We start from the raw sequence: 16,695 nt of genomic DNA, 5'->3' as shown, positions 1-16,695 counted from the left end.
TCAGCTACAAACAAATCACCCTGTAGAAGATCAGCTAGAAGAAGTTACCTTGTAGAGAGTTCAGCTACAAACAAATCACCCTGTAGAGAGTTCAGCTAGAAACAAGTCACCCTGTAGAGAGATCAGCTAGAAACAAGCCACCCGTAGAGAGTTCAGCTAGAAGAAGTTACATTGTAGAGAGTTCAGCAGTTTAGCTGCAAACAAATCGCCCTGTAGAGAATTCAGCTACAAACAAATCACCCTGTAGAAAGATCAGCTAGAAGAAGTTACCTTGTAGAGAGTTCAGCTACAAACAAATCACCCTGTAGACAGTTCAGCTACAAACAAGTCATCCGGTAGAGAGATCAGCTAGAAGGGTCACCTTGCAGAGAGATCAGCTACAAAGAAATCACCCTGCTTCATCTTTTCTTCTTCCTGTAGTAAAGAAAAAATGACAGGTTAAAAAGCCCTAAAGCCGGCCATAAGGCCGGCCTATGGCCGGCTTTGGGGGTATACAAATACAAAAAGAAGTGAAATCTAATCCAAAACTGCCAAGCTGTAAAAAAAGAGTGCGGCTCTGAGAAAGGCTATGGTGAAAAAAGATGTGAAATCCAAGGCGGCGGCCAAGAAATGGCTGTGATGGTAGGTTAATGGTAAAAATTTTAATAACAACAATTCAGGTGAATTTGGTGCCGCTTGGTCTTGGCACAAAATTCACCTGAATTGTCGTTATTAAAATTTTTACCATTAACCTACCATCATAGCCATTTCTTGGCCGCCACCTTGGATTTCACATCTTTTTTCACCATAGCCTTTCTCAGGGCCGCACTCTTTTTTTACAGCTTGGCTGTTTTGGATTAGATCTCCTTATCTATAAGCGTGCTACACTGCACCTCTGAAGAATACTATGACTGCTCTATTAGAGTATTTAGATCTGACTGCTCTATTAGAGTATATCGATCTTTTAAACAGGTATTCAAGGGGCCCTTCGTGGGGCCTCCAGGGGCCCCTTTCAGGCTGGGGCCCGGGACGAAATGCCCCAGTTGCCCCCCCCCCCGTGGGCGGCCCTGATTATACTTTTTTTCTGTTGTTAGTTTATGTTGTGGGGAGCAGGGAAGCACATTTTCAAGCACTGTCTTCTGTGCAACCTTTGCTTTACCAAAACTTGTTACAATAACTAGCTATCAGATTGAACACACCTCTCGGCGTCATAATCTTTTGGTTATACTTTATAGCTATAATTTAATAAGCTCACGTGGTAGCTATCTCATTTCCTTGTTATCTCTGAAAGCTGATCGCAGTGGCAGGTGAACGGTAGTCAAAAAGAACAACGGTTTGGTCAGTCAGTTAGTGTGTCATGTACATATGCTAGTAATGTGGTGTATTTAACAGTTTCATATATGTAGCTTAAAACTGGGTTGGTGGTTTGTAGCGCCGCGGCACACAGGAGTATAATATCCGATATCTAACCATTGTGCCTAGTGTATTCTCTCATTCAAATCTGTGGCACAGGACACGCTTGCCAGACTACCGGTGTGCCAGACTTAGTAGGATGTGTTTTGACTCGTGGTGGCGTGATCAGTGATCTGACGCTTTAATCAGATTTAATTGAGATGCTAGAACAAAATTGTCCCTTGTGGAAGAGATTAATGTATGGTTTACCTGAAAAGCAACTTTCTTTCTTATTGCGTGCCGGTTGTGACACCTTACCAACACCTATGATCTGGCTCGCTGGAATATAATCACTAGTCCAGTTTGTACCCTTTGTCACTGTACTCAACCAACAACTTTTTTTAAAAAATTTATTAATGCTTTACAGCACAAGTGCTGAAGGTCTGTAGGACGCCTGGTCCTACAGCCTGCTCAACTAACCATATTTTAACTGGTCGTTCCGTTGCGCTTGATCAGGGCAGATACACTTGGCGTCATGACTCTGTTCTGCAGGTTCTTGTTCGCAACTTTAAGAAGGATTTATTACCATGTTATAAGATTTATGCAGATCTTCCTGGCTACCAGGCGAGTGTTAGTCCCCCAAGTACTATTCCACCTAATATTACATCTACTTTAAGCAGACCTGATCTTGTGGTAGTTTCCACAGATTTCATCGCATTAATAGAACTCTCTGTAGTTACTAATACTGAACATCACCTTTTAGCTGCAAGGAACCGTAAAGAAGATCGCTATGGTTCATTACTGACTGACCTTCAACAGGCTGGATTTTCAGTTAATCTTGTGACAATTGAGGTTGGCTGTCTGGGCTATTTCATGCCAGAGACCATCTCTAAACTAAGCAATGTATACCATCTACCAAAGAATACTATTCGTTGTATTCTTCAGCAAGCAGCTCGTGTTGTAATCTCCTGTTCATACAGGATCTTTAACTCCCGTGCTTCCACTACTTGGGATGTAGCCACTTGAGCAATTGTTTCTGACAAAAAGTGGCCTAAACAACCAATTTCAATGAGAACAAGGTTGACAGTTAACCCAGAAAGCCGGAGGTCATATTGCAAGGAGCTATGTCGATCTTCCTTTCTAGCTCTAGCAACAAGAAGATGTTGCTGGGTATTAGTTGGTACCAGCATTGTAAGTGGGTCAGTACTGTTGACCCGTTTGACCCACTGACTCGAATAGTAATCCGGATGGGACCCGGATCTGACCTGCATGTGACCTGGTTTAATTAAAATAGAGACGTGCCCCAAGCGCTAGATTAAAAGTCCACAACTTCCACTGGTCAGCCCTACATTTTTTTACACTATAAAAAATTGTCTGCAAGAAGTGAGTAGCCACGTATTATCAAGTGGGTGTGGCTCCACGTATGTATTATCAAGTGGGGGTGGCTCCACGTAAGTTTACATGCAGCTACAGAATTTCCAGAAGTTAGTTACCTACATTTCAAGTAGCAACACGGATCTGGTGATGCATGCATGCCCACAGAGCACAGCTGGTACAATTCCGATAAGTGGGTGTGGCTCTACATACCCTGCACAGACAGCAAAGCATATTCCTGAATGGTGGGTGTGGCTCCATGTAAGTTTCTTGAGTGTTTACAACTGCATTTCCATCAATACAATCGAGCTTGTTAACTTATATAGTCACACGTGATCTCATCCGGGTCAGACCCAGATATTCACTGAAGTGGATAAGACCCACTTGACCCGGACAAAATGTGACCCAAATGACCCAGATAATCCGGATGACCCAGCCCACTTACAACGCTGGTTGGTACTGTCAATTCAAACAAACAAATGAAATCATTAGAAACCAATACCAAGTCAGGCCTGCTGAGGGTGGAGGAAAGATTGGTTGGGATGGTACTAGGGGGGCTGGAGCTAGCAAGATAACCTGGAAGGTCAGCGTAAAGTTTGAATGTTTCAAGTAAATGTTGTTGGAGCCCATAAACAAGGACCTGTAAAACTGAATCATGTCTCCAGATATACCTGCCTTGATCTAGAGCAGCAGGACAGCCAGTCAAAATATGGTTTGTTGTGGGTTGAGGAGCTTGACAAAAAGCACATCTAGGATCAGTAATAATGTTCCATCTGACCAGATTCATAGGGGTTGGTAGAGTGTCACAACCAGCACGTAGCAGGAAGTACAGCTGTTTTTCAGGGAGGCCATACATCAATCTCTTCCACAGAGGGCAAGCTTGCTCCAGAGTTACAATATCTAAAAAATTATTTTGAACAGTTAATGTTTCCAGTTTTGATTTCCAATATTCAATGTGAGCAGAACGTAAGTTGTGGCATGCATGGTTCTTGAAAGTTGCAGAGTGAATGTTGGCAACTGAAGCCTTAGCAGCAGTGGAAGAGATATCGGATCTGTTAGCTAAAATAGAATGTCGCAAATTAACTGACCGTTCAATAGTCAGAATGTATGAAAGCTTAGCTGATTGCTTCAGGTGTGGTAAAAAGGGGAGATCCAACACATCCGGTGGAAAACAGTTCCAGGAGTGCAATTTCTGGGGAGGTTCAACCAATTTTTCATGAATTTCAATATTGATGACTGTGCTGAAGTAATAAAAGACACAGTAAGCTTCTCAACAGTTAAATGAAAATGTAGAACAGAAGACACAAAGTTTTTTAAGATCCATATCCTATATTCTCCCCGAACAGAACACTTATCGATGGGTTATAAAAATTGTAAAATTTGTTGCTTCATTTAGCAGAAGCTACCGATTGAGAAATGGTTGGAGAAACACCAATAGTGCGACCCAGAAACTTAGTACAATCCACATTACAGATATTAATGGTATTCCCAGCCGCCATTGAAAATACAGTAGAGGAAACCATATGATGACCGTTAAAGTAAATGCTCCAATAGTCACAGGGCTGCCATGATGAGACCTGGCTCCACGCAAGCAGGTTACAGCTGACCTCAGTAAAGAAAACTGGTGGAGTATCTAATCCAGGACACAGCACTACTATAATTGTGGTCTCTCTTAGCAGCAAGCAGAGATGCCAACCTCTTGTAAGCAGTAGTGGCCACACCTCCCATTCCCCCAAAAGTAGAGAATACCAAAGGGGTGAAAGAGCCCATTTCAACATCCCTTACACGCTGCTCATGCTTATGCTGTTTGTCACGCTCAAACCTTTCATATAGAGAAGAAATGGCTGTGTTTTGATAACTAGGAGCAGTGGGATTAAATATTCTTACATCAAAGAAAGCCTTTTGATGACGGTTTCTCCAAAATCCTTACACACTGACATCCAGGCGTGCCTCATCCTCCTCATTAGCTGTGGCATAGTGAAAAGATTCACCAGATAGGTGTTGTAACACTGGCTCAATTGCCATATTATGACAAACTTCAGACAAAGCAGCTGCAGTGAAATAATCCCTAAGTTCATTATGACGTAGAGTAGGGAAACCATCAGATGTACAGTTCATTGCATGATCAACAGTGAAACCATGACCACACACACACTTAGCAGGTAAGCCACTGGGCAACCATCTATAATGCAAACACAATGCATCCCTAAAAACACCTTTATGGAGTATAAATCCATGTTCTTTGATGGGAAGCACTGATAGCCAAGAAGAGGTACCTTTCTCATTAGACAAAGAAACAATGCAATGTAAATCAGCTGGCAAAAGGGGAGTAAGTTCTGATTGCTTAGAAACCAGCCACTGACATCTTAAAGACATAACATTAGCCTTAGCTTGATGCTGGGCACTAACCACTGTTACCCTGAAATGAATCTGCTGAGGTAACCTGAATGGAAGAGTCAAATTCAAAATTAGCATTGGCAGAAGGGTTACACAACCCGAGCCCACCCATACATGCTGGAAGGGCAAGCAGATCTCTTTCTAAGTCACTGACACATTTGCCAGTATCAGCAGGAATAAATTCTTTAATGATGGATAATTCAAGGGTTTTGAGAAAGTCAGAAATGCCAGGTAGAGTTCACAAAAAGTAAGTCCATTTACCAACAAGACCATGAGTGAAAGCACAATAAGCCACATGAGGTTGAACCTTTTGCAATCACACTCAACTTCTGCACACAAGACACCCAATAATCTACCTTCTCACTCACATAGTGTTTCACAAAACTTGGAGATTCAATGGCAGCACCAAAGTGGCGCTTGCCCTCAGTAGGTCTGAGTCTATTATGCTTTTGAAATTGCCTATTATGCTTTTAAGCAATGCTCCAAAATTTCCCCTACTATGCTCCAATTATGCCCAGTTGTGTCCCATTATGCTCCAAATATGCTCATATAAAACTGTGTCTTGACTGCTCAATTAGAGTATTTAATGCATCTGTGAATGTTCTATTAGGATATCTCAACATGCGGTGACTGTTCTATGTTCTATTAGAGTATATCGATCTTTAACTAATTTTTCTTCACAACATAGCTGTAAATTTAATTTTTGCCATGTTTGTACACCATGCCATTCTGCATCATGCAAAATAGTCAGAGTTTTAGCTTCTTTGATAACCAATGCACAAAAATTGTGCCTTTTATGCTGGAATTATGCTCAATGCTTTTGGCTATTATGCCCCAAATTATGCTGGCATAATTGGTGTAGGCCTAGCCCTCAGCAGTAATGTCTACGCCCAGCACTAGATGGTAAAGTGCTAGACTGTGATCATAAAGGGATCAAAGAGATAGAAGCACTTATTGCAAGGTCAAGTGTACCAATAGTCACTCACTGGGCATACATAGTCTAACATAAAGTCGGATTTCCATGTGGGCAGGAGGTCATTTTTCATTATTCATTATTATAAAGAAAAAAATATTCCAAATCAAGCTGTCTGTTACTATAAAGGTTAGCTAAAGCCTTTTAAGAACTAGTAAAACGATAGCCAGCCTTCTTAGCATCAAAATACATGTGCACGTGATTGATAACAGCAATAATGAAATTAGAGACTGGGGTAAAAAGGGATTCAAGCAGGGATGAGAAACAAGTAATCAAGTTTGCCTGGCCTAATGTAACCTTAATGTAATCATAACTAGTATATTAAAAATTATAAATTTAAAAATGAAGTAGGGTTCCAAGCAATAAAAAGTATTGAAACAAGAGATGAAGCAATGGTAGCTATTACAGCATAGCTCAGTGGGAAATCCCTACTTTGGCATTGAACACATTATATCATGCCAAAGTAGGGATTTAAAACTGAGCTATGCTGTAATAGCTACCATTGCTTCATCTCTTGTTTCACTACTTTTTATTGCTTGGAACCCTACTTCATTTTTAAATTAATAATTTTTAATATACTAGTTTGTTTAGTTTTTTTGTTAAAGCATACAGCTAGCTATAAATATGTGACTGTTTTATTAGGGTGACCGCTGTATTAGAGTATCTCGAGTTAGCCGTGCTTGCCCAAAAAGGGGTGTGGTCATTGTGGTTTCAATCAATTATTAGACTAGAGTATCTCGAATCAGCCTACCAACTTGAAGGTGTGTGGTCACAGCGTAAAAGGAGCGTGGTCATTGTGGTCTCGATTGATAGATTGATAATAGTAGAATAAAGAATGGGCGTGATCTTGTGACCTATCGTGGAATACCGGTACCTCCGTACAGTATCGTAGTCTAAGCGCCTTAAATAATTTTGTGGCATCTATTATGCTGCGTAAAGAAAGTGTTGATATGGAAAATTAATGCCTTGATATGGCTTCGTTGGATGAAGAAGAAGACAAGCAGCCTGATTGAAGATAAAAGAAAAGACAAGGTGCACAGGGTGCACACTCGTCGGAACCCCAAAATGCACATCCCACCGATGAATTGGTTGTTGTGGCATAAAATGGTGACCGTGCGCTGCTTCGTTTGGGCTCTAGGCTTACAACTGTGGTTAGTCAGTGAGTGAGTGAGACGAAATTTCGAGTTTTGGCAATTTTTTTAAAATTCTATATCTGGCTGCCAGTAAGCGTTTTCTTGTTTTTAATACTACATTTGATGTTAGATGGACTAATATTATTCTGTAAAGGTGATTTTCGTCACGTAAGAAGTTTCTAAGCTGGTTTTTAAAGGCGGTATTTTTGGTGGTACGTCACTTGTGATGCAAACCCTACTTAAATAGTACTACCGTAGTGTTTGATAATAAACAACTAGCTGCCACAATGAGACCTTGCTCCACACAAGCAGGTCACAGCTGACCTGAGTAAAGAAAAGCTGGTGGAGCATCTAATCCAAGACAACACATGAGTAGCAAGCAGAGATGCCAACTGCTTGTAAGCAGTTATGGCCGCACTGCCCATTCCCCAGAATGCCAATGGGGTAAAGGAGTCCATTTCAACATCCCTCATACACTGTTGATACATTCGCTGTTTATCACACTCAAACCTTCTATACAGAAAAGTAAGTGTTACATGACAATAACTAGGAGCAGTCGAATCGAAGACTCTTATGTCAAAGAAAGCCCTCTGATGATACCTTGCACACTAACATTCAGGCAGTGGAAGACATAATGAAAAGACTCACCTGATAGGAGTTGTAACACTGGCTCAATCACTACATCATGACAAACTTTAGACAATGCAACTGCAGTGAAGTACCTTAGTCCATTATGACTTAGTATAGGGAAACCACCAGATGTACAATTCATTGCATGATCTACAGTGATTCCATGACCACACATGTGGAAATCTGCATGGACTATTTGACAAAAGTTGTGATATGTGAAGATCTCTACAGTGAAACCTGTTAATCAGGGCACTTGAAAATGAGGACACCTGTGTAATCTGAACACTTGGTAATGGTCCCAAAGTATCCCTTAGCATGTAAACTTACCTGGAAAATTAGGACACCTAGGACATTTTAGTCAGTACCAAGGTGTCCTTAATACACAGGTTTCACTGTGTATATGGAAGCCTTACTGCTCTTTCCTGTTGTGAATTGATCACCAAAACAAACACACAAAGAAGGAAAAGGGTGGTTTGAGACTAATCTAGTGCATACTAGCATAGTCCTTTCCCTTCCAGCACAGATGGGTGGGCTCCAGGTTGTGTTATCCTTCTGCCAATACTCATTTTGATTTTGCTCTTCACTGTATAGTCCAGGAGATCATTGAACAGCAGACTAGCTCAGTGGTTAGTGCCCAGCATCAAGCTAAGGGTAATGTTATGTCTTTAAGGCTGGTTCTAGGCAATCAGAACTTACACAACTTATGTCAGCCAATTTGCATCATATTGCTTCTTTACCTAGTGAGAAAGGTGCTTCATCTTGGTTATCTGTGGAAGAACATGGAGAACATGGTTTTGCATTCTATAAAGGTGCTTTTAGGGATGCATTGTGTTTGTGACATGAATGGTTGCCCACCTACAGTACCATAACAACAAAACCCTCATAACATCCAAGTACTTTGCTTAATGGACACGAGGTTTGGTTCATCAGATTCCTTGAAGATTTGATTGGTGTGTAAGTTTTTTTGCATAGTAATGAGGGGAAGCTAGAAGGGACCTTCAGGGATTTTTCTAGAAAATAAATTCAGGGGGGGGGCAATCCGAGTTTTTCAGAAATTGAGGGGGGTAGAACTTAAATTAGGCTAAACCACCTGTTTACTCAGGCTGGTTGAGGCAGAGTTCAGGGGGGCAAAATCATTTTCAGGAGGGGCAAAATGCCCCCTTTGCCCCCCCCCCTAGAAAAATCCCTGACCTTGTATCATGAATTAATTGTACATGTTCAGAATATACTCATCATAAAAACATGCATTTTCAGAATGTTTTATAACGTATCTCTGCAAACTAACCTGTTAAGCAGTTTGTATGGTCAGAGTCTTATTAAGCCTTAACTGCATAGAATGATGTAAAGCTTAGCAAGTGTGATTGCGGGTAACAACTTGATTTTTCTACCAAGGTAATTAAATTTTCCAATAGAGAGCGCATATGCTGTAGAGTTAGACCACCTGAAACTGCTTGATTTGACAAATCCCATAGATATGTTTTGATACACGCACCCACACAGACACACACATGCACGCACGTACGCATGCACACACACACACACATTCATGCTCACCCATGCATCCATTCATACGAGAATAAATTTTTTTAATGACATCTGAAGATTTTAGGAATCTTATATGGATTGGCCAAAAGGGTGGAGGATGCATATTTTGTAGAATTTCTTTTTTGAGCAATACCTTATTGCTGTTCATTCAGTTTAGTAAAGCTACGTATTCTCGTTTTTGTCATGGGTCTAGTCATTTGGGTCACAGTTTTTCTGGATCAATCAGGTCTGACCTACCTTACAAAATATCTGGCACATATGAAATGGATTAATAAGCTTGACTATGTGGAGTGTGTGTATGTGCCTTAATCTAGTCCATGGGCCATACCCACTTACCAGTAAGGTGTATAGGCATACATGAAGCCATACCTGATTACAGGATATGTTTTTCACTGTGGAGCCACCATCATTTATCAGTAAGGTGTGCTGTTGTCTGCACATACACAAAGCCATTTCCACTTATTAGGAACATGTGCTAGTATTTGTAGGCATACATGGGGAATGTTTGTTTGTCATGAAATATGATGCCATAGTCGACAAAAATGGCTGTGTTAATGCAGGAACATGACTTTGGCATGCGGAATTGGACATATGTGCTGGTAGTTCTGTGTGTCTTGTCCTTACATTACATCACTATGATGTCATGATGTTGTAACAAAGTACCACTTTTCAGTGGTTATAATGATAGCAGTTGTAACAAGTCCTTTACTATAACATCATTCCAGTTATCAGTATTAACTGCTGCTTTGATGAGACTTTGGTAAGTACTTCAGTTGATAAAGCAGTCTTTTGTGTGTACTTAGATGGCTTTGCATAGTGTAACACTGGACAGTGAACAAGAAAGCACTGGCTTGGCATTACTGATACAGAGGTTTTTAAAGGTACTTTTTAAATGTGAATCAGAGCTTCTATTATGATATGTACTGCTATGATGTGCTATCGCTACTGTCTTTGTGATTGACTATCACAATATGTCACTCTATTGATATTTTCGCTCAGCCCTACTTTTTAACACATCGGACCAGAAGATAATAATGGTAAGAAATAGTAAATTTATTGTGATAATGCAAAATAGGCTCCAATGTGTACAGAAATATGCACTGAATTATATAGTAGGCTTCATCCTTTTACAAATTTAATGCTGTCATAGCAAAATGCTACCTTTCCCAATACTTTCCTGTACAAAGTCCCCTCACTAACACAGCTACTTTGTTTAATGACATCAACAACAGTGCTGAAACTGGGTCGGGTCACATTTTGACTGAGTTATCCGGGTCTGATCTGGATTGGATCATGAGTGAATTAATTAGTTAGTTTAATGATCTAGTGCACCAATGTGTTAATCCTGCTGCAGCCCAGCTTCTTTTGTGAGTCATGCTTACTTATCAGGTTACTGTAAAACTTACATGGAGCCACGCCCATTTATCACACAATGCATTACAGCCTGTAGGTATGCAATAATTCATGTCTATTGCTGTCATGAAGCCATGTCCAATAATCGATTGTTATTGTACAAGTTACAGTCTAGTCATATGGCAGGCCAGCTTCTTCTGCGAACCATGCCCACTTAATATCAGGAATGTGTGGTACTATGGTGTGTTGAAGGTTATAGGTATGCATGAAGTCACACCCATGCCACATATGTAAGAAACACATGTTTTGCTGTCTGAAGCGCCCAAACCGTAGCTCTTAACACATGCCTCAGTTTAAATTAATCCAGGTCTGACCTGGATTGCTCGTCAGGCTAGTGGGTCATCTGGGTCAACAGTAGTGACCCAATTTCAATGCTAGTCAACAGACAGTGGCAGATCTAGATGGGTTTCTGGGGTTTCAACAGAAACCCCCTTCTAGTGGCTGTCTAAATACATAAACATTATTGTACTGACAATTTGTCATATCAGACAACTATATACCACTGTATTTTCAGTAGCATGCATGCAGCTGCACTTAACTGACACCATTTATAGCTATTAAATCCTCAGTAACACTTCACTTTTCATCCCCCACTGCATTAATAACAATCGAGATACTCTAATAGAGCAGTCAAGTAACTATTCTAATAGAGCAATCAAAGCTGCAGCTTATTGTCACCATCTTTGCCCTATAGTTAGCTACAGTTTAAAGCATTGGGTTTATTACTAAAAGTAGCCTAAAATCCAATCTCAAAGTTTCTAAAATCTCAAAATATTCTGGAGAAATGTTACCAGATGCCTTATTCAGCTATACCAACTTTCAGAAACCCCCTTTTAAAAATCCTAGATCCGCCACTGACAGACTATTAAAAAATGTCATTGCGGATATTGTCCATAGCAGCATGACATACTAGTCTTTCATGTGCCAAGCACCTTAGTGCTTTCAGCAGGTGTCACAATTCTTTGCTCTACCAAGAAAGTTCAACCATAAATAGGTTTGATTGCATAGTTCATCCTTACCCTCTTTCCCTGACCTATAGAGTACTATTTATATGTAAATGAGTGGGATAGGTAATAATATATTCTACTATTACTTAAATACTCATAATTCCTTTTATACAGTATGACATGGAACTGCATAAAATTGTGTATTAAGTCATGTTAACTAGCATGTGTCATTGTACATCAAACTTCTGGGTCCCTAATAGAGAGGTTCCACTGTAGCACCATTTTAGATTATAAATATTGCAGTATTTGTAGGAAACCTTTTGTAGTGTATGAAACTATGGTGAAGGTGAAACTCTTTTAGTATTTTAATTAAAAAGTGGATTTCGATTAAAACTTATATACTGTACCTTTGAAAATTTCCTTTAAACATTTTCTGTAATTTCTTGGACATTTCCTGTAATGCCTTTGGACATTTCGTGCTATATAATGTCACATACACATAACAGAATATTAGTGTAGCTAACATAGTTTGTGGCTAACTTAGTTTTGGTATGCAAACATTTGTATGAAAGAGTGGAATAGTTTATAAAATTATGTAAAGCTGACCATCATTCAGAGATTTTATTACAAGGTATTTGTTTAATTTGTTAGGCATATCAGAGCTTCAGTTGCTAAAATATTTTGTCTCTAATTATTGCATTAATTCCATTCATTATCGTACTGATGGCTCACAATAAACACCATAATTCAGTGATTACATTCTGTATGATGATGATGAGTTGTATCGTTGTATCAGGTAAGTTATGTGTAGTATATGTTTGTAACCAAGTGACATTTCTAATTGGCTTGTGTGTGTTTCAGTTTAAAATACTGTCCAAGTATAGGTTAGGAACCTAGACCAAGGTTCTTCATGGTTTTAGAAACCAAGCTGAAGGTAGGTTTCCAAAACACAAAGAGCCAAGGGTGTGGTTTTTAACCGACTTAGAAAATGCGGACGTTATATATATCGCTATGTAGGTGGAACCATTGTGGGATTGAGTTATATGTAATTTTGAAATCGTCACAGTGTTTAAAACAAGTCATGCGATCAGTAGAGAAGATTCAACATGTTTTCAAATTAAAGCTTGTAGCTAGCTACATTATCGCCGCTTCTGTTAGTTAGTGGATCAAAACAGTGATAGCTACTGTGACAATAAAGTTAAAGCCAGCACTACCAAGGGTTTAAAGTAAGTGGTAACAGTGAGTAAATTGTTGTCAACAGGTTAATAATACTTGGTCTGACACTAGCCTTCTGTGACTAAGCCAGTATATACACAATTTCACACCTACATAACTTTTTTTTACAAGAAACAAATAAACATTCTACAAGAAAGCTTACCTGTTTAGTTCTTTTAACAGGGAATCCATTTAAAGTACAGTAAAAGCATTTTAAACAGGCTTAAAACACTAATGGGCGTTAAATAGAACTCCATTATATTTCTGGAATTCTCCGTTTATGATAGCAAACGTAACTACAATGATACAGTCTAGCTCCCATAATCGAATTGGTGTAGGTGTGCTTATAAAAGGAATGGAGTAGGTCAAGCTCTGTTGATCTATGGGCTATTAGCCTGTATATGCTTTGCAGAGCATGCATAGCAAATCAATGATCGAAAGTGAGATTTGCAATGTTTGAGGTCTATCTGCTAGCAGGTTTCTAACCATTTTAGAAACCTACTAGCAGGTTTCTTCATGGTTTTAAAAGACCTCATTATCTGCCAAAGATCAAAGCATACTATTCATAGCATTTTCTAATAATTGGCAGTCCTAGCCCTCTATTGTCTGAACTTATTGGGCCCTGAGGGTGTTCAGATAATTGAAAAGTTGAGATAATAGAATCCCATTCATTTATGTACAGAGCCCTGTACAAATACTCTAATAGAACACACACTTTAGACGAAATACTCTTAATAGAACAGTCACCTCCATAGTTTGGATAATCGAAAATTTGGATAATCAATGGCTGGATAATCGAGGGACCACTGTACTCTTGTATAACAGTTTCTTCAATGAAAACCAATGTACTGGAACAAACTGAACTCTTAGTGTTTTGTTGTATGGTTTCTCATTATTGAATCAAGAAAAGCTGGCTTGTTGAAAATAGCAAAAAAATTTGAAATAAATTATATACTAATTCATTTAGCAAGATTTTCTACTTTTGTCTACTTACGACTATGAAATAATACTATACAAAGAAAATAACATGAAGTTGTGTCCAAAATATACTAACTATTTCCGATTAACTTGATACCCACTGTACTTGTTGCAAAGAACCACTTGAGTGTTGTTTTGTAATGAAAGATGCTTTCTTAGGTTTTTAAACCTGGCACCACTACCAGTTGCAGTCATGAACTTGTTTAACTGAAATTGTTTCCGTACTAAGCAAAAAAATTGTTTACTCTTTGATAAAAGCACCAAACGTGGCACAATATTTGCTTGATTCATACTATTTCATATTAGATATGGTGCCATTACAATCATATCACACTTTTAAAAACTTGACAAGTAAAATCAACAAAAATGTATTGAAGAAGCCATAAAGTGCTCAATAGTGAATGTACTGAAACTTTAAATCTGCATAGACAAACAATGGATGGTCATATCTGAAAGCTGAGGTGTCTATCCAGGTCATTAGCTTGCAATGTTAAGAAGCATGGAGGGTACAAAGCTGTAGATGTACAATATATTACTTCTATTGGATTGTGTTTTTTACATTGAATACGTATTGGCTCCATTAGAAGTGTTTAATTGGTTTATCACATTTTGAAAATTTTTATTGCACCTGCAAATTTGAAATACGTTCATGCAATTAATGATTTGGAGTGCACTTTCATGGTTTCCTGGTCAGCTAGAAATGGACTTGTAAGCGAGTTTAAAAGTTCCCAAACATGACCTATGGTAATGATTTTGATGTGGCACTGTACCTCAAATGATTTAGTATACCGTACTCAACTTCCACAGAAAATTTGGTACTTTTGTGATATCACAAAGTGAACAATTTCATCAAAATTTGTTGCTTAGCCGCTCTACTGTTCACCAAAATAGTGTTGAATGTATATCTATAGAGCTTTTGTACTCTTAAATGAATTGTTTACTTGCCATTAATAATCACATATAATACTAGGCAGCCATTTTGGGAACAGTTATCAAACGGTACGGTCGTACCGTTTAAGTAGGAATCCAGGTGAAATTTTCACGTGCCGCCAAATTTTCTGCCTTTAAAAAGATATCTTACGAGACGAAAATCACCTTTACGGAATAGTACTAGTCTATATAGTACAGAAAACAGCATTAAATACAACAAAACGCTTACAGGTGGCCGGATATAAATTTTTTAAAAATTGCCAAAACTCGAATTTTAGACTCACTGCCTCACTGCCTGCCTCACTGCCTCACTCACTGACCACAGTTGCAAGCCTAGAGCCCAAACGAGGCAGCACACGGCCACCATTTTACGCCACAATAACAAACTCACCAGTGGGATGTGCCTTTGGGGTTCCGACGAGTGTGTGCCCTCTGCGCCTTGTCTTTTCTTTTATCTTAATCAGGCTGCTTGTCTTCTTCTTCATCCAACGAAACCATATCGAGGCATTAATTTTCCGTATCAACACTTTCTTTACTCAGCGTAATAGACGCCACAAGATTATTTAAGACGCTTAGACTGCGCTACTGTACGGAGGAATAGATTATATTCCTTACTGATATAATCTATGACAGAGGGTACTGTACAGAGGTACTGGTATTAGATAATTTCACGATAGGTCACAAGATCACGCCCATTCTTCATTCTACGCATCATCGATCTATCAATTGAAGGCACGATGACACACCCCTTTCACTAGCTGTATTTCAGTGACCACACACCTTCAATTTGGAAGGCTGACTCGACATACTCTATAATCGATCGAAACCACGCCCCTTTTTGGCAAGCGCACATCTTGCAGGCTGCCTCGATATACTCTAACACAGCAGTCACCCTAATAGAACAGTCACATGTTTATAGCTAGTTGTATGCCTTAACAAAAAGCTAAACAAACTAGTGTATTAAAAATTATAAATTTAAAAATAAAGTAGGAATCCAAACGATAAAAAGTAGTGAAACAAGAGAAGAACAATGGTAGCTATTACAGCATAGCTCGGTGGGAAATTCCTACTTTGGCATTGAACGCAAAAATAATGACTATATCATGCCAAAGTAGGGATTTCCCACCGAGCTATGCTGTAATAGCTACCATTGTTCTTCTCTTGTTTCACTACTTTCTATCATTTGGATTCCTACTTTATTTTTAAATTTATAATTTTTAATATACTAGTTGTTCTTAGAAATGTTTATTGATGTATGATGTAGCTTGGGCAATTAGCTTGTTGCATCATTAATACCATGACTGCAGTATTAGAGCAGGCACTGGTTACACATAGTTGGTTTTCATATTATAACTTGATGGTTTTTAATACGATTTCTTCTAAACCACTAAAAAGCTCTTTGACAGTGATTAATCTACTTACATTTGAAGTTTCAGCTTATTGCCTTCAACAGTTTGTCTGGTAGGCATGACAACAAATTGTTTTTTTTATTCACAAAACTAGATCATGTGCCTCTTACACATGGTTGGCATTTTTGTTATTGCTACATGGTAGTTATCCCAAACCACAAAAGTTAGGCACTATGATGGTTACTCTTTGTACAAAATTATTTTCAAGTTATTCCTTCAAGTGGTTTATCCCAATTGTGCTGTATTATGCTCTTGCAGTCCTCCAAACTTGACAAGTTATAGCAATATTTCTACGTGGTGTGAAGAAGAATAAGAAAAGAATACAAAGAAAATAAGATAAACTTTGAAGGCAGTGATGACTGGGGGATTCAGCCAAAATT

At 38.9% G+C, this 16,695-nt stretch overlaps 1 pseudogene; it reads left to right on the top strand.

Moving 5' to 3' along the window:
- The first annotated feature begins 1,245 nt into the window (after window positions 1-1,245).
- LOC136251274 (uncharacterized) overlaps window positions 1,246-16,695 on the top strand; it is an 80,954-nt pseudogene continuing 65,504 nt past the window's right edge.

Source organism: Dysidea avara, chromosome 3 (genome assembly GCF_963678975.1).
Source record: "Dysidea avara chromosome 3, odDysAvar1.4, whole genome shotgun sequence".
NCBI lineage: Eukaryota > Metazoa > Porifera > Demospongiae > Dictyoceratida > Dysideidae > Dysidea > Dysidea avara.
This window is presented reverse-complemented; position numbering and strand designations above follow the sequence as displayed.